We start from the raw sequence: 19,629 nt of genomic DNA, 5'->3' as shown, positions 1-19,629 counted from the left end.
TAGGTTCAGTAATTGGAGCAGGAGATGGCTCAAGAGCTGGCTCAGGAGGTGCCCAATTATTTTCATTTGTCAACATATTATTCAATAAAATTTCAGCTTCATCTGGTGTTCTTTCCCTGAAAAGAGAACCAGCACAACTATCCAGGTAATCTCTGGAAGCATCGGTTAGTCCATTATAAAAGATATCAAGTATTTCAGGTTTCTTAAGAGGATGATTAGGCAAAGCATTAAGTAACTTGAGAAGCCTCCCCCAAGCTTGCGGGAGACTCTTTTCTTCAATTTGCACGAAGTTGTATATTTCCCTCAAGGCAGCTTGTTTCTTATGAGCAGGGAAATATTTAGCAGAGAAGTAATAAATCATATCATGGGGACTACGCACACAACCAGGATCAAGAGAATTAAACCATATCTTAGCATCACCCTTTAATGAGAACGGAAATATTTTGAGTATATAGGAGTAACGCGATCTCTCATCATTAGTAAACAGGGCAGCTATATCATTTAATTTAGTAAGATGTGCCACAACAGTTTCAGATTCATAGCCATAAAACGGATCAGATTCAACCAAAGTAATTATATCAGGATCAACGGAGAATTCACAATCCTTATCAGGAACACATATAGGTGAAGTAGCAAAAGTAGGGTCAGGTCTCATTCTATCTCTAAGTGATTCTTTGTTCCATTTAATTAATAACCTCTTAAGCTCATATCTATCTCTGCAAGCAGAAATAGCAGCAGAAGATTCCATATAAAAAAGATAACCTTCAGGAATAACAGGCATATTTTCATCATCACTATCATCATTGTATTCAGATTCAATAATTTCTTTTTCTCTAGCCCTAGCAATTTGTTCATCAAGAAATTCACTAAGGGGCACAGTACTATCAGGCATAGAAGCAGTTTCATCATAAGTATCCTGCATAGCAGAAGTGGCATCATCAATAACATGCGACATATCAGAACGAACAGCAGAAGCAGGTGTAGGTGTCGCAAACTTACTCATAACAGAAGGTGAATCAAGTGCAGAGCTAGATGGCAGTTCCTTACCTCCCCTCGTAGTTGAGGGATAGATCTTGGTTTTTGGATCTCTCAAGTTCTTCATAGTGTCCAGCAGATATAAATCCCAAGTAACTCAAAGAATAGAGCTATGCTCCCTGGCAATGGCGCCAGAAATTAGTCTTGATAACCCACAAGTATAGGGGATCGCAACCGCTTTCGAGGGTAGAGTATTCAACCCAAATTTATTGATTCGACACAAGGGGAGCCAAAGAATATTCTCAAGTATTAGCAGCTGAGCTGTCAATTCAACCACACCTGGAAACTTAGTATCTGCAGCAAAGTGTTTCGTAGCAAAGTAATATGATAGTGGTGGTAGCGGCAACAAAAGTAGAGACAGCAAAAGTAATGTTTTTGATATTTTGTAGTGATTGTAACAGTAGCATCGAGAAAGTAAATAAGCGAGAACCAGTATATGGAAAACTCGTAGGCACCGGATCAGTGATGGATAATTATGCCGGATGCGGTTCATCATGTAACAGTCATAACATAGGGTGACACAGAACTAGCTCCAATTCATCAATGTAATGTAGGCATGTATTCCGTATATAGTCATACGTGCTTATGGAAAAGAACTTGCATGACATCTTTTGTCCTACCCTCCCGTGGCAGCGGGGTCCTATTGGAAACTAAGGGATATTAAGGCCTCCTTTTAATAGAGAACCGGAACAAAGCATTAGCACATAGTGAATACATGAACTCCTCAAAGTATGGTCATCACCGGGTGTGGTCCCGATTATTGTCACTTCAGGGTTGCCGGATCATAACACATCGTAGGTGACTATAGACTTGCAAGATAGGATCAAGAACTCACATATATTCATGAAAACATAATAGGTTCAGATCTGAAATCATGGCACTCGGGCCCTAGTGACAAGCATTAAGCATAGCAAAGTCATAGAAACATCAATCTCAGAACATAGTGGATACTAGGGAACAAACCCTAACAAAACTAACTCGATTACATGATAAATCTCATCCAACCCATCACCGTCTAGCAAGCCTACAATGGAATTACTCATGCACGGTGGTGGGCATCATGAAATTGGTGATGGAGGATGGTTGATGATGACGACGGCGACGAATCCCCCTCTCCGGAGCCCCGAACGGACTCCAGATCAGCCCTCCCGAGAGGTTTTAGTGCTTGGCGGTGGCTCCGTATCATAAAATGCGATGATTTCTTCTCTCTAATTTTTTTCTCTCCGAAAGCAAATATATAGAGTTGGAGTTGGCGTCGGAGGGCATCCAGGGGCCCATGAGGTAGGGGGCGCGCCCTAGGGGGGGCACCCCCACCCTCATGAACAGGGTGTGGGCCCCCTGGTCTTCATCTTTGGCGAGGATTTTTTATTATTTTTTCTAAGATGTTCCGTGGAGTTTCAGGTCATTCCGAGAATATTTGTTTTCTACACATAAAACAACACCATGGCAATTCTGCTGAAAACAGCGTCAGTCCGGGTTAGTTCCATTCAAATCATACAAGTTAGAGTCCAAAACAAGGGCAAGTGTTTGGAAAAGTAGATACGACGGAGACGTATCAGACCACAGTTTGACCAGATTTGATCAAAATTCAAAAAATTGAAATAATTATTTAGTAACACTAATATTCTTGAATAATTATGTAGTAACATTAATACTTCTTGAATAAGTAGTTTGACCATAGTTTGACCAAAATTAAAAAAAACTGAAATTTGAGCATATCTTTTTTTTCTTTTGGAATTTGAGGATTCTAAAAAATTGCAAACAGGCCATAGGCTGTCAAAATCGGATGCGGAGATTTTCGTGCTGAATTTTTTGATATATTATACGTTTTTTCCGACATCGTATGCAAAAGTTATAGCCATTTACATTTTCCATACACTTTTTGCAAAACATGTCCAAATTTAAGTTTTCAATTTTTCATAACTAGTAGGTGTAGACCTCTCGAAGGATTTTATTTTCTGAAGTTTTTATCATTTTCTTTTGATTTTTTCAAAACTGAAATGGCGATACACGGGGCGGGGGGGTAGAGTTTGAAAATTGCCCTATAGTCCCGGTTTGTGTCTCCAACCGGGACTATAGGTCGGACACCTTTAGTCCCGGTTCATGGCACGAACCGGTACTAAAGGTTAGCCCTTTAGTACCGGTTTGTGCCACGAACTGGTACTAAAGGTGATCATGGGGCCCCGGCCTGACGCCAGCCTACCACCACCCCTTTAGCACCGGTTCGTGGCATGAACCGGTACTAAAGATTCAACACGAACCGGCATTAATGCATAGCCGTTCGAACCAGCACTAATGGTGCCATTAGTACCAGGCCAAAATTGAACCGGGACTAATGTGTCTCACATTAGGTCCTTTTTCTACTAGTGTTCATACATGACTTTCGGACTTATGTCTTTTATCTTCCTTTTTGAGTAAAGTGGATGCGTACATCATGGATATCTCGACTAGTTCTTGACACTGTATCCTGTAGATGCCTGATATACTTGGTATCCACTTAGAGCATCTCCAGCCGTTCGGCCCCCCAGGGCGCTAAAAAGAGCGGTCTGGGGGCGAACCGGCGCTAGTTCGGCCCCTGGGGCGACCTAGCTCTCAGTCACGCCCCCAGACACCGCCCCCAAGACGCGGAAAATTCGAACTTGGTCGTTCCCACTCACAAAAGACGCCACAAGTCCGGCGATCGCAAGTCACAGTTCGGCGTACAAAAAATAGAGCGGCAGAAGTCCGCGTGCGCAACACATCACTCGGTGGGCTCTACCCCAGGCGTCGGCGGAGTTGGAGTGCGCGGGCTTGGCGATGTCGGAGCTGCTTCTGCACTGGGCGGTGTCGGCGCGGCTTCGATGGTGTTGGGCATCGTGGAGGCGTCATCACGCGGGCTTGGCGGCGGCGGCGGCGGCGGCGGCGGCGCTGTCGAGAGAAGCTGGTTCAGGATGAGGCCGCGCTCCGCCAAGTACCCACGCCTTGACCTCCTCGTCGGTGTTCTGGAGCATGCCCGCCCCGCCAAGTAGGAAAGCCAGGTCGGTGTTTCTCTTCTTCGCGGCGACGTTGGTCCGGAGCAGGTCGAGCTTGACGGCGCTGCTCGACATCAACGCCGACCACCGCGCATCGGTCTTCTCTTCACGAAGGACGGCCCGGGCTTGCGCGTCAGCGAGTCAGTGCTTGATGGACTCCTGCACTCGAGCGGTGGCCGTGTCGGCGTATTTCCCCTTCTTGGCACCTTTATTGCCATCCGACCGCCCTTCCGATGCGCCAGGAGTCGGCGCGTCCAGCTTGTAGGTCTCCTTGGCCTTGTCGAGGGTGCGCCGGACTTCCGCCTACTTCTCGCACTTGTCAATGCGCCTGTAGACGTGGAGGTACTTGAATTCGGCGTCGTTGTTGCTCTGCCGGTACAGGGCGAACATGTGCAGCAACTACGCGGAGGAACAAACAGTTGGTGGCGTACACGGCGAAGAGAGGCGGGAGACCGGCGTGGCATACCTGATCCTCAACGCTCGCGCCGCTCTCCGGGCGAGCCGCGACCTCTTCGACGACCCCATGCCATTTGTTGCACGCCCCCTGGATACGCCCCCAATGGTTCGCCATCGCCTTGGAGTCGCGCTGCATGTAGACGCCTTTGAAGTAGGGGTCGACGAGCTTATGCTCGTCGAACTCGGCCTTGATGCGGTCCTAATACGTCTCGATGCTCTGGTTCGTGCCGGTGGTCGGGTCGAGGCAGATGACTTTCCATGCTTCAGCGAGGCATTCCTCCTCCTTGGACGCCCACTTGATGTGCAGGTCGCCTGACCTGGCCGCCCGCTTCTTCTTGCGCCCCTTCGCCGGAACAGGCGCCGGCTCCTCCTCCTTCTCCTCCTCCTCTTGCTTCTCCTCCTGCTCGTCCTCGCCGTAGACGTAGCCGAGCTCGCCGTCCATGCCACCGCTGAGATCCACCGTCTCGTCCTGGGTGACGAACCCGGGAGACGCGGTGGCCGCGGCCGAACCTGCCGCGATGATGTCGTCCATGTCGGCCTCGGTCTCGTCGGTGTCGCCGAGGTGCGAGAAGGGCAGCAGGCCACGGCGGAGTGGGGGCGTCGGGGAGGAAGCGTAGGCAGGCGGCGAGTAGTTGTATGGAAGGTACTGCACGCCGGCGAAGGCGGGAGAGGGCATGCGATGGGCCGGGTGTCCATGGGGGAAGGTGACGTTTGGGTTGAACCCACCATGTGCGTCCCCGTCGGCGTAGCCCGGCGAGGGCGATCCCCATGGCTGTGGAGAGCCGACGCCGTGCTGGCCCCAGGGCGCGTACTGGGCGTGGCTTCCGGGTGGATTCATCATCCCCACGCGAGTCGCCTCGGCCTCGGCTTGGTCAACCGATGAGGCAGCCGCAGCCGTGCGCGCCGCGTTGTCGCGGGCCTTCTTGGCGATGGCCCTGTTTCGCCGGTCAGCGGTGACAGCCTCCCATCGCTGAACTTCCGCCCTCCACTCGGCGCTTGACATGCCCGGTGGCTTGGTTGGCGGTGCCCTTGGCTTCCTCTCCTTCGGCTGGGCGACGGAGGCGGTCGCGGTTGCCGCCGCGCGGGGGGCGACTGATACGTCTCCGTCGTATCTACTTTTCCAAACACTTTTGCCCTTGTTTTGGACTCTAACTTGTATGATTTGAATGGAACTAACCCGGACTGACGCTGTTTTCATCAGAATTACCATGATGTCGTTTTATGTGCAGAAAACAAATATTCTCGGAATGACCTGAAACTCCACGGGAGGTCTTAGAAAAAATAATAAAAAATCCTCGCCAAATATGAAGACCAGGGGGCCGACACCCTTTCCACGAGGGTGGGGGGCGTGCCCCCTACCTCGTGGGCCCCCCTGGATGCCCTCCGACGCCAACTCCAACTCTATATATTTGCTTTCGGAGAGAAAAAATGAGAGAGAAGGAATCATCGTGTTTTACGATACGGAGCCGCCGCCAAGCCCTAAAACCTCTCGGGAGGGCTAATCTAGAGTCCGTTCGGGGCTCCGAAGAGGGGGATTCGTCGCCGTCGTCATCATCAACCATCCTCCATCACCAATTTCATGATGCTCACCGCCGTGCGTGAGTAATTGCATCGTAGGCTTGCTGGACGGTGATGGGTTGGATGAGATTTATCATGTAATCGAGTTAGTTTTATTAGGGTTTGATCCCTAGTGTCCATTATGTTCTGAGATTGATGTTGCTATGACTTTGCTATGCTTAATGCTTGTCACTAGGGCCCGAGTGCCATGATTTCAGATCTGAACCTATTATGTTTTCATGAATATATGTGAGTTATTGATCCTATCTTGCAAGTCTATATTCACCTACTATGTGTTATGATCCGGCAACCCCGAAGTGACAATAATCGGGACCACTCCCGGTGATGACCATAGTTTGAGGAGTTCATGTATTCACTATGTGCTAATGCTTTGTTCCGGTTCTCTATTAAAAGGAGGCCTTAATAACCCTTAGTTTCCAATAGGACCCCGCTGCCATGGGAGGGTAGGACAAAAGATGTCATGCAAATTCTTTTCCATAAGCACGTATGACTATTTACGGAATACATGCCTACATTACGTTGATGAACTGGAGCTAGTTCTGTGTCACCCTATGTTATGACTGTTACATGATGAACCACATCCGGCATCATTATCCATCACTGATCCGGTGCCTACGAGTTTTCCATATACTGGTTCTCGCTTATTTACTTTCCGCTGCTACTGTTACAATCACTACAAAATACCAAAAACATTAGTTTTGCTGTCTTTACTTTTGTTGCCGCTACCGCCACTATCATATTACTTTGCTACTAAACACTTTGCTGCAGATACTAAGTTTCCAGGTGTGGTTGAATTGACAACTCAGCTGCTAATACTTGAGAATATTCTTTGGCTCCCCTTGTGTCGAATCAATAAATTTGGGTTGAATACTCTACCCTCGAAAGTTGTTGCAATCCCCTATACTTGTGGGTTATCAAGACAAATTTTTGGCGCCGTTGCCGGGGATCATAGCTCTATTCTTTGAGTCACTTGGGATTTATATCTCCTTATCACTATGAAGAACTTGAGAGATCCAAAAACAAAGATCTATCCCTCAACTACGAGGGGAGGTAAGGAACTGCCATCTAGCTCTGCACTTGATTCACCTTCTGTTATGAGTAAGTTTGCGACACCTACACCTGCTTCTGCTGTTCGTTCTGATATGTCGCATGTTATTGATGATACCATTTCTGCTATGCATGATACTTATGATGAAACTGCTTCTATGCCTGATAGTACTGTGCCCCTTAGTGAATTTCTTGATGAACAAATTGCTAGGGCTAGAGAAAAAGAAATTATTGAATCTGAATACAATGGTGATAGTGATGATGAAAATATGCCTGTTATTCCTGAAGGTTATCTTTTTTATATGGAATCTTCTGCTGCTATTTCTGCTTGCAGAGATAGATATGAGCTTAAGAGGTTATTAATTAAATGGAACAAAGAATCACTTAGAGATAGAATGAGACCTGGCTCTACTTTTGCTACTTCACCTATATGTGTTCCTGATAAGGATTGTGAATTCTCCGTTGATCCTGATATAATTACTTTGGTTGAATCTGATCCGTTTTATGGCTATGAATCTGAAACTGTTGTGGCACATCTTACTAAATTAAATGATATAGCTGTCCTGTTTACTAATGATGAGAGATCGCGTTACTTCTATATACTCAAAATATTTCCGTTCTCATTAAAGGGTGATGCTAAGATATGGTTTAATTCTCTTGATCCTGGTTGTGTGCGTAGTCCCCATGATATGATTTATTACTTCTCTACTAAATATTTCCCTGCTCATAAGAAACAAGCTGTCTTGAGGGAAATATACAACTTCGTGCAAATTGAAGAAGAGAGTCTCCCGCAAGCTTGGGGGAGGCTTCTCAAGTTACTTAATGCTTTGCCTAATCATCCTCTTAAGAAACCTGAAATACTTGATATCTTTTATAATGGACTAACCGATGCTTCCAGAGATTACCTGGATAGTTGTGCTAGTTCTCTTTTCAGGGAAAGAACACCAGATGAAGCTGAAATTTTATTGAATAATATGTTGACAAATGAAAATAATTGGGCACCTCCTGAGCCAGCTCTTGAGCCATCTCCTGCTCCAATTACTGAACCTATTCCTAAACCAACTCCGAAGAAGAGAGGTATTTTATTTCTCAGTCCCGAAGATATGCAAGAGGCAAAGAAATCTATGAAAGAGAAAGGTATTAAAGCTGAAGACGTTAAGAATTTACCTCCTATTGAAGAAATACATGGTCTTAATAAACCTCCTATTGAAGAAACATATGATCTCAATTATTTATTCACTAAAGAACCTCCTGATCCCGATATCCCGACACAGGTAGTAAAGGTAAATTCTCTCTATAGATATGATAAAGCTAAAGTTCCTCCTACTAAAATTGCTAGTCAGTGCTTGGATGAGTTTGATAACTTTATGTATAAGCAAGACGACTTCAATGCTTATTTTGGTAGACAATTAAAGAAAATGCTTATATGATTAGATGCTTGGGTGATTATATGGCTGATATTAAAGGTGAACTTAAACTTATTAGCAAACATGCTTCTATGGTTACCAGTCAAGTAGAACAAGTACTTAAGGCTCAAAAGGAAGTGCTTGATGAAATGAATAGAAAGAAAATGATTATGCTGTTAGAGTGGCTACTAGAACTGGTAGAATGACTCAGGAACCTTTGTATCCTGAAGGCCACCCTAAGAGAATCGAGCAAGATTCTCAAAGAAATAATATTGATGTTCCTAATTCTTCTAAAAAGAAGAAGAAGAAAAATGATAGAATTGTGAAAACTTCTAGTGAACCTATTGCTGAACCACCTGATAATCCAAATGATATATCTATGTCTGATGCTGAAACACAATCTGGTAATGAACATGAACCTAGTAAAAATAGTAATGATGATGTTCATGATGATGCTCAACCTAGTAATGATAATGATGTAGAAATTGAACCTGCTGTTGATCTTGATAACCCACAATCAAAGAATCAACGTTATGATAAAGGAGACCTTGTTGCTAGGAAACATGGTAAAGAAAGGGAACCTTGGGTTCAGAAACCCATGCCTTTTCCTCCGAAACCATCCAAGAAAAAGGATGATGAGGATTTTGAGCGCTTTGCTGAAATGATTAGGCCTATCTTTTTGCGCATGAGATTAACTGATGTGCTCAAAACAAATCCTTATGCTAAATATATGAAAGATATCATTACTAATAAAAGAAAGATACCGGAAGCTGAAATTTCCACCATGCTTGCTAATTACCCTTTTAAGGGTGGAATACCAAAGAAACTTGGAGACCCCGGAGTACCTACTATACCTTGCTCCATTAAAAGAAATTATATTAAAACTGCTTTATGTGATCTTGGAGCCGGTGTTACTGTTATGCCTCTCTCTTTATATCGTAGACTTGACTTGAATAAGCTGACACCTACCGAAATATCTTTGCAAATGGCTGATAAATCAACTGCTATACCTGTCGGTATTTGTGAGGATGTGCCCGTTGTGGTTGCAAACGTTACTATTTTAACGGACTTTGTTATTCTTGATATTCCCGAGGATGATAGTATGTCTATTATTCTTGGAAGACCTTTTCTTAATACTGCAGGGGCTGTTATTGATTGCAACAAAGGCAATGTCACTTTTCATGTTAATGGTAATGAGCATATGGTACACTTTCCGAGGAAACAACCTCAAGTTCATAGTATCAACTATATTGGAAAAATTCCATTGATTATATTTGGAGGTTTTGAATTTCCTCTTCCTACTGTCAAGAAGAAATATGATATTCTTATTGTTGGGGATGTGCATATCCCCGTTGAGGTAACTTAGTGTTATTCAAAATCTCTCCGGTTTCATGATTATCAGAATGAGTTTGTTAACAAGACTTGATCAACCTTGTTAGTGGATTCTTTTTGATGAGCATGAGATGGATAAAACTAGAAGCACAAACTTCTGTATCCTCTCTATATTTTCTGTTATTTATATTAAATAAAGTAAAAATACTATTTTCTGTCTGTTATCTGATTATTTGTGCAATATAAAAATATCCCGAAAATAAAAGTCCTCAGAATGCCATGCCAATTTAATATGATTTTTTCGGGAATATTTGAGAATTTACTGTGCAAAAATTACTGCGGGAGGAGCTGCCACCTGGCCACGAGGGTGTTAGGCGCGCCTCCTGCCTCGTGGGCCCACGGTGGTCCTTCTCCACTTATCCCAACACCCATCTTCTTCCTCTATCTTACACAAACCCGAAAAACCAACTCAAGCACGAGTTCCAGCCACTTTTGCTGCGATTTTCGATCTCCTTGCTCAAAGCACCTCTCGCAAAACTGCTTGGGGAGATTGTTCCTTGGTATGTGACTCCTCCATTGGTCCAATTAGTTTTTGTTCTAGTGCTCTATTCTTTGCAAATTTGTGCTGCATAGGTGACCATGTTCTTGAGCTTGCATGTCAAATTTATATGGTTCCAAGTAGTTCTAATGCTTGATATAGGCTCTAGGCACTTGTGGGAGTAGTTGCTATCAGTTTTATTGAGTTTGGTTACTTTTATTTTGAAGTTACTAAAAATTTCAGATTGTTTCAAAAAAAATGATGAGGAGATTATTGAGGGGCTCATCAAGCCAAAGCTCAAAGGAAAAGGCACCTAAGCCTAAGTATAATTTGTCACGCACCGTGGAGATTCGGGCGTGTGAATGGCCTTCTGTAGATTTCTTGAGAGCAGCCGGTATCTATGAAGATTTTCATGAATTGGCCCACAATGCAGGCCTCACCGCTTTCCTCCACGACCAATGTGACCAGTATCTCTTACTCACAAATACCTTTGTGCAAAACTTTTATTTTCATCCTAGGAACTCACCACCTACGGTGGAATTTCATTTATATGATGAGCCTAAGGAGATGTCACTTTATGATTTCTGTCGGATTTGTTTAGTCCCTTTTGAGGGCAAGACAGAAGAACCACATCATGATGATGTGGCTGGGTTTATTGATAATATCACTGTAGAAGAAACCAGGAAGGTTTCCGATGCACGAATCACTAGCATACATTTTCCTGTTTTGCGTTACTTTGCATTATTTGCTAGTCGTTGTTTAATTGGATGCGGAAATTCTGGAAACCTTAGTATCCCTGATTTAATTATTTTGCTCCAAGGTTTATATAATGATAACACTTTTAGTTTGGGCGGTATTATTGCTAGACGGTTAAATATGAATTGTACTAAGGGTCCCATCTTTGGAGGCATTTATGCTACACGCCTAGCAGCACATTTTAACATACCTATTAGGCATGCTGAGAAGGAAGAAAAAGTGCTACCCCGTGTTTATCTAGATCATAAAAGTATGGTGGCACATGATTTTATTGTTAAAAATAGGGGAGGGGAGCTTAGATATCAATTGTTCTTTAATAAACATCATCCTGAGACTATTACCTTGCCGGCTCCTTCTTTGTTTGATTTGACTGCAGGCACGTACCTTGTTCCATTGACAGCTATTCACGCCTACCGAAACCCTGCACCAGTCGAGGAGCCAGAACAGGAACCACAAGACGAGCCTCTACGACAATCTGTTTATTCTTGGGATCCAGGGATGACTGTCAGCCAGTGGCAGTCAGAGTCTTCTTCTTCATCACAGTATGATCCCAACTATTCCTCTTCATCATAGTACGACCCCAAAAACTATTATTATGGATATCCGCCAGGTCAGCCGTGGCCATAGACCAACTTAGGCCAAAAGCCTAAGCTTGGGGGAGTACATATTTCTCACTGACATTACATTTATGCTCACACACACTCATTGCTAGATGTCGGTGCTCATACTTTTTCATTGTAATAATCATGCTAGTTTATTTTCTTTTTCCTGCTTTCTTCTTGTGTGTTTGTTAAACCTTAAGAAAAAACAAAAAAAATAGTAGTAGTTTATTTTTCTGCTGTAGTAGTAATAATTAAAAAGAAAACCCAAAAATATTTCCCGTTCTTCTTTTGCTTGTTGGGAGCTTTCCCGTGTAAATAGTTTTATTTCTTTTCTTTTATTTGAGGGTCAGTAGGAGAAGACCATAATTAAATTGTTGAAGTGACTCTTATATGCATTATTGTTGATTTAACCAAGAGCCCATATTGCCTTGTATTCTCCTGTTTATTGAATGCTCGCAGATTCCAGCTCAGTCCAATGCACGTACGCTCTTATTATTATTCACACCATTCGGTCGTGCAAGTGAAAGGCAATTATGATGATATATGATGGACTGACTGAGATGAGAAAAGCTGGTATGAACTCGACTTCTTTTGTTTTTTAAATATGATGAGTCTCTCGTTCTTGATTCAGCTTATTATGAATAAACATGTTTGCAATGACAATTAAAGATCATAGTTGCTTGTGTCATGCTTGATTAGCTATGAGTTATAATGATTTACCTTGTATGCCAACATGCTATTGAGATGATTATGATGTGGTATGATGGGGTGGTATCCTTCTTTGAATGATTTGAGTGACTTGACTTGGCACATGTTCATGCATGTAGTTGAAACAAAATCAACATAGCCTTCACGATATTTATGTTCATGGTGGATTATATCCTACTCATGCTTGCATCCAATGTTTATTAATTTTAATGCATGTACATGGCTGTTGTCGCTCTCTAGTTGGTCGCTTTCCAATCTTTTGCTAGCCTTCACTTGTACTAAGCGGGAATACTGCTTGTGCATCCAATCCCTTAAACCCCAAAGTTATTTCAGATGAGTCCACTATACCTTCCTATATGCGGTATCTACCTGCCGTTCCAAATAAATTTGTATGTGCCAAACTCTAAACCTTCAAATAAACATTCTATTTTGTATGCTTGAATAGCTCATGTATCAACAAAGGTTGTCCTTATCTTCCGTGTTAGGCGGGTTATTCTCAAGAGGAGTGGACTCCGCTCCTCACTCACGAGAAAATGGCTGGTCACCGGGATGCCTAGTCCCATGCTTTATGCAAACTAAATGAGAATTAATTGCAAACAAAACTCCCCCTAGGACCTGATGTATGTTGGAGGCACTCGTTGTTTCGAGCAAGCCATGGATTGATGCTTGTTGGTGGAGGGGGAGTATAAACTTTACCATTCTGTTTGGGAACCGCCTATAATGTGCTTAACATGGAAGATATCGTCATCTCTTAGTTGGTACGTTGACAATGAAAGTATACCTCTCAAAATACAATTTATCTCTATTTCAAAACTGAGCTCTGGCATCTCTATGAATCCCTGCTTCCCTCTACGAAGGGCCTATCCATTTACTTTTATGTTGAGTCATCACCCTCTTATTAAAAAGCACTAGCTGGAGAGCACAGCCGTCATTTGCATTCATCACTATTAATCTATGTTGGGTATGACTATGATTGGATCTCTTTTACCATGAATTACAATGTCTAGTCAGTCCTTGATCTTTAAAGGTGATCTGCATTTATGTTTTGCGGTCTCAGAAAGGGCTAGCGAGATACCATCTTATTATATTATATTATGATTGTTTTGAGAAAGTGTTGTCATCCGAGATTTATTATTATGACTTGCTAGTTCATTATGCTATTGATATGAGTAATTATGAGACCTGAGAATTATTGCAAGTGTGGTTAGTTATGATCTATGCTGAAAACTTGAATGCTGGCTTGACATAGTTACAACAACAAGAGCAAACAAAGTTTGTATAAGTTTTTCTTTCTTTCAGTTTGTCAACTGAATTGCTTGAGGACAAGCAAGGTTTAAGCTTGGGGGAGTTGATACGTCTCCATCGTATCTACTTTTCCAAACACTTTTGCCCTTGTTTTGGACTCTAACTTGTATGATTTGAATGGAACTAACCCGCACTGACGTTGTTTTCAGCAGAATTACCATGATGTTGTTTTATGTGCAGAAAATAAATATTCTCGGAATGACCTGAAACTCCACGGGAGGTCTTAGAAAAAATAATAAAAAATCCTCACCAAATATGAAGACCAGGGGGCCCACACCCTTTCCACGAGGGTGGGAGGCCCCCCTAGGGCGCGCCCCCCTACCTCGTGGGCCCCCTGGATGCCCTCCGACGCCAACTCCAACTCTATAGATTTGCTTTCAGAGAGAAAAAAATAAGAGAGAAGAAATCATCGCGTTTTACGATACGGAGTCGCCGCCAAGCCCTAAAACCTCTCGGGAGGGCTGATTTGGAGTCCATTCGGGACTCCGGAGAGGGGGATTCGTCGTCGTCGTCATCATCAACCATCCTCCATCACCAATTTCATGATGCTCACCGTCGTGCGTGAGTAATTGCATCGTAGGCTTGCTGGACAGTGATGGGTTGGATGAGATTTATCATATAATCGAGTTAGTTTTATTAAGGTTTGATCCCTAGTATCCATTATGTTCTGAGATTGATGTTCCTATGACTTTGCTATGCTTAATGCTTGTCACTAGGGCCCGAGTGCCATGATTTCAGATCTGAACCTATTATGTTTTCATGAATATATGTGAGTTCTTGATCCTATCTTGCAAGTCTATAGTCACCTACTATGTGTTATGATCCGGCAACCCCGAAGTGACAATAATCGGGACCACTCCCGGTGATGACCATAGTTTGAGGAGTTCATGTATACACTATGTGCTAATGCTTTGTTCCGGTTCTCTATTAAAAGGAGGCCTTAATATCCCTTAGTTTCCAATAGGACCCTGCTGCCACGGGAGGGTAGGACAAAAGATGTCATGCAAGTTCTTTTCCATAAGCACGTATGACTATATACGGAATACATACCTACATTACATTGATGAACTGGAGCTAGTTCTGTGTCACCCTATGTTATGACTGTTACATGATGAACCACATCCGGCATAATTATACATCACTAATCCGGTGCCTACGAGTTTTCCATATACTGGTTCTCGCTTATTTACTTTCCGCTGCTACTGTTACAATCACTATAAAATACCAAAAACATTACTTTTGCTGTCTTTACTTTTGTTGCCGCTACCGCCACTATCATATTACTTTGCTACTAAACACTTTGCTGCAGATACTAAGTTTCCAGGTGTGGTTGAATTGACAACTCAGCTGCTAATACTTGAGAATATTTTTTGGCTCACCTTGTGTCGAATCAATAAATTTGGGTTGAATACTCTACCCTCGAAAGCTGTTGCAATCCCCTATACTTGTGGGTTATCAGCGACGTACTTCTTCTGTGGCATGGCGGCCAGCTGGGAGGCGAGCGGGAGGAAGAAAGAGTATGGGAGGGAAGTGGGGGAAAAGCGGGAAGAAACGGCGGGAAGAGGCGCTCGACTCGCCGACAGGGCGGACCCACGCGCCCTTTTCACTTGTGCCGGCGCCCCAGGCGCCCCTCAGGGCGCCGGGTTCGGCCTGGGTCCGCCGGCACCAGTTTCGGCCCAAGCCCGCGAAAAACGGGCTTCTGGGGGCGCGACTGGGCCGTTTTTTCGGCGTCGGCACGGCAAAAACGCCTAGGGAGAGCCTAATAGGGGCGCGGCTGGAGATGCTCTTAATATTCATATATTAGCCCTTAACGAAAATTTTACATCGTGACACCGAATTCCTGAAGTTGGCAAAAGGTGACATCCATGGAGTACACCATGCCAACATGTCTTGTCAGTTTCACGCAACATGACAGTGACTCTAGTGCTGACATTTTTACATCCTAAAAATCATTTTTTTTTACCATGTAATGGGGATATGGTTTATGCATTTTGAAATAAAAGCCAGTGGCGGTGCCAGGAATTCATTCATGTGTAGTCAATTCAAACTTGTGTAGTCATATGTATGTACTTGTGATTTTCTCTACATGATATATACTCATTGTATGATGTTCTTGCCAAAAAGCTGTGTAGTCATTTGACTGCACAGCTCATGCATGGCTTCACCACTGATAAAAGCTACGGAGTATATAAGAAGGAACGGCGGAGACACTTGAGCAGATAAGAGAATATGAAAGTGCTCAGAGAGCATGTTACTACAAACCAAACAGCCATCAATTATTTACTTTCCATGGGTACTGTAGCATGGAGCTACAGTCATCTTACTTAGATCTTCAGTGCATCGGCAATTCTTGGTCCTCGGCCTCCAGCGTAATGTTCATGGTGCAACACTAACAAGTCCTTGGCCTTCATTTTCCTGTATTGTGCCGATTGCTCCTCACTTAACAGATGAGCTATCGGCCCGATCTCTTGCTCGGGATCCACACCATAGAACATGGCCACTGATATCCTCTCTTTATCGGCATTAGTCACAACTCTATGCATTGGCCCCCTGAAGATCCCGTTGGTCATTATCTGCACGAGCCACGAGAAATGGTCAGGCGAAAGTCATCAAGAAACAGGAACTTCATATGGGAGAAAATTACTGGAGGTTCAGAGATGGTCACCTCCATTGTAAGACCAATGTTGATCAGCAAGGTGTGGTCACACGCAGCTGGAACATTGTACCAGGTTCCATCTCTAAGATATTGCAGCCCCGCGACGTCTTTGTCCATGAGGAGAACCGTGAGAGCGGGGAAATCGGCGTGAGGCTTGATGCCCAGGACAAGATCAGGTCTTGGACATGGAGGGAAGTGGTTGAATCTAGCAAAAGTGGGGGCGTTGCTGTTAAATTGATTAACAAGGCAGTCTTCATCAAGCTTCAAAATCTTGGCCATTGCCCGAAGGATGTCGCTTTTGATTCTCTTGCACTTCAATGCATACTCATGTAGATTATCCCTGCCAATAACACGCAAATAGTCCAGTCAATTACTAATGTCGATTTTATTTCTGTAGCTCATGACTCCATGTCAGTCTACATCACTCAAGACATAAATAAGCAAAGGAAGTCTTTTCTACAAAACAGACAACAATGAAAGATCCGTTTAAACAAAAGTACCAGAAAATATTGTATCCCTGATAGATTACCTGAAAGATTTGGGATGTGTAGGCCAATGGGCAAGGTTTCTCCCACCCTCTGGCTCAACTCTAAGGTGCAGTCGATCAGACCAGTCCAATCTCTGATCTTGAGTCCTCACCTGGTCATTTCCATACCCTTCTACCTGGAAATGCTTGCCATCTATCAGGTTGCTGCATTTCTTCTTCTCTTCGAGCGGCAGGTGAAAAAATTCCCTTGATGCGGTCATCACAGAATCCATCATAGAGGCCTCCATTCCATGGTTAGAAATCTGGTCACATAGGCTGATGCGTGTTACAGAAATATAGCAAGTGCACCATGAACGAAAAATGCAAAAAAAAAAAGAGTAAATCTTAGGAACAAGAAATTCGAGAACGGAGTAATAAAGAAACTCACCTGGAAGAATCCCCAGGTCTTCAGTGCCGACAGCAGCTTGGCGGCTTCCTCAGGATCGTTGGATGCAGACAGCAGGCCAAGATCGATTGTTGGGACGGGCTCCGGCATCTCGGCACCAGCAAGGTTGCCACCAAGCAGTTCTTGCTCTCTGAGCAAGTACTGGCTCGGTGGTTCTTGCATGTTGGCAGCCAGTTGCTGCACTGAATTCGGCAGCCTCCATGACTCATCAGCCATTGGAGTTCTTGGATATTTCTCTGCTGATCCTGGTGCTCTGTCTCCTTCGTTGTTGGCTCTCTTCAAGGAAGATGTTGCCCTACGCAAGATGTAGTTGCCTTCGTCTCAGTCCCATCTCACTACACATTGTCATCAATAAGTAAGGACAGTCACCAACCACTACAACAAACACCAAAAAGATCAGAGTGATGATGGCTACTCCTTTTTTCTCAAGAAGAAACCTAATAAGCCAAAACAAACTATATAAGAAGACAAGCAGGGGGGACAGAGATAACTTGGCATGTGTTGGCATGCATTACTCTGATTCGCAAATTTGTAATTTTCACTAATTGCCAATTGGTAGTTGGTGACTGGCGTACAGGAGCCACCAAGCCAGTATGTGGTTCCTGAGCAAGACCGCCTTTACGTGGCCTGTTCCGAGATGCATGAGCTGATCCCAATCATTGAACTCAGCAGTCTGACTGCCCCTGATAACAGCCCTGATGATGAGGCTGTAAAGATGCAGTACGCCTTGGAGAACTGGGGCCTCTTCCTATTAAGTTTGTCCTGATCAATTCTTTGTGTTATTTTTTATCAGTCGGATAGAGTTGTGATTGATCTTTACCTATTCTGGTGGACATGGAATAGAGCCAAATTTTCTCGGTGAGATGATGAAACTGTCGCAAGCTCTCACTGGAAGAAAAGCAGAAGTACGGGAACGACATAGTCGTATCAGAGAAGCAGACCCTGGACTGGTGGTGACCGGCTGTACCTCTAGCCGAACCGGAGTCCCGGACAATAGACCACACATCCTCCTTTCAGGTACCTTTAAGGCCTTTAACAGGAATCCAGGATCAATACGCATGATTTAAAAAGTTTACTAATGAGTAGCCATTGAATAATTCTGATCACTCAGTTTTCTTCAGAAATGCTCTGTGTGAGTACAGTCAGGTGAGGGGAGATTGCCAGCCTTGTCCTCAGGCACCTGCCCGAGATGCTTGATTTACATGAGGATCAGGCCCAGTTTTCAATCGTCATCGATTGAAGAGAATGCCATCACCCTCACTGTCCCAAGCCGGACCAAGTCTTAGGCCTGAAGCCCCACACTGATGCCACTGTGAATCTGTGATCACAGTTGTGTTTATCGATGATAACGTCAGTGGGCTCCAAGTGCAGGAAAATGGCTTCTGGTACAAAGTGCAAATAGTTCCGAATGCATTACTTGCGAACACAGGAGATACAATGGAGGTACGTGTGTGTGCAGGAAGTTTCTTTCAACAATCTGTTGTTCCTTACAGAAATGGTTTATGTTTAAACTTACTGATTAGAATGCGCTATATATTGATACTTTTGTGTCATCGTATGCCACGAGCAGGCCACTTCATCTCTTTCAGCTCAAGTGTTACCCCCTTGCTCTACATTATCTTCTTACTGTGTTAAGTTTCTGCTTCAGAAAGCTACTTCCGATCCAGTCTATTTGTTGATGAGCATGCTGATTAAACAAACGCAATTGCTGAATTCAGCGTCAGTCGATTCTGCACAGAGCACCAAAGCGACAACGGGAAAGCCGTGGCCGTGGGTGGGGAGGGGGATGAATGGGGGTTAAAGGGACGGCCGTGGCGGTGGAGGCGCGGCAGCGACGCCGGCCGAGGGTGACCGAGGACGGCGGTTGCCGGTGGCTGCGAGCGGGTCGACAGTAGAGGAGGCTGCTGACAACAGGGACGAAGGGGAAAATTGACTCGTCCCAATCTAGGCAACTGATAGTGTTAAATCAAGCTCGATCCATACCTCAGGGAGTCCCCCCGCATGGAGGGGGGCGTTTCCTCGGCGAGTCCGGCGGCAGGCTCTCCTCGGCCGCCCCCCGCCTCGGTTCCCGGCGATCCCTGCACCGCGCCTCCGCTCGACTTCGCCGGACGGCAGTGGGCGCAGTGGACAGGACGACCAACAGTCCAACACAGAGCACAACGGGGGAGAAACGGGTTTGCTGTCGCCGACCTCTACGGGCGGATCGGCCCCTGGGCAGCTGGACCGGCTGCTACGAGCTGAATCCGGCCCACGACGAAAATTTCGAC

At 44.5% G+C, this 19,629-nt stretch overlaps 1 pseudogene; it reads right to left on the bottom strand.

Moving 5' to 3' along the window:
• Positions 1-15,806: 15,806 nt before the first annotated feature.
• Positions 15,807-19,604, bottom strand: LOC119330437 (annotated as a pseudogene).
• Positions 19,605-19,629: the final 25 nt, after the last annotated feature.

This window comes from Triticum dicoccoides, chromosome 7A (genome assembly GCF_002162155.2).
Source record: "Triticum dicoccoides isolate Atlit2015 ecotype Zavitan chromosome 7A, WEW_v2.0, whole genome shotgun sequence".
In the NCBI taxonomy this organism is placed as follows: domain Eukaryota; kingdom Viridiplantae; phylum Streptophyta; class Magnoliopsida; order Poales; family Poaceae; genus Triticum; species Triticum dicoccoides.
The sequence above is the reverse complement of the archived record's forward strand: the minus strand, read 5'-3'. Positions and strand labels throughout refer to the sequence as shown.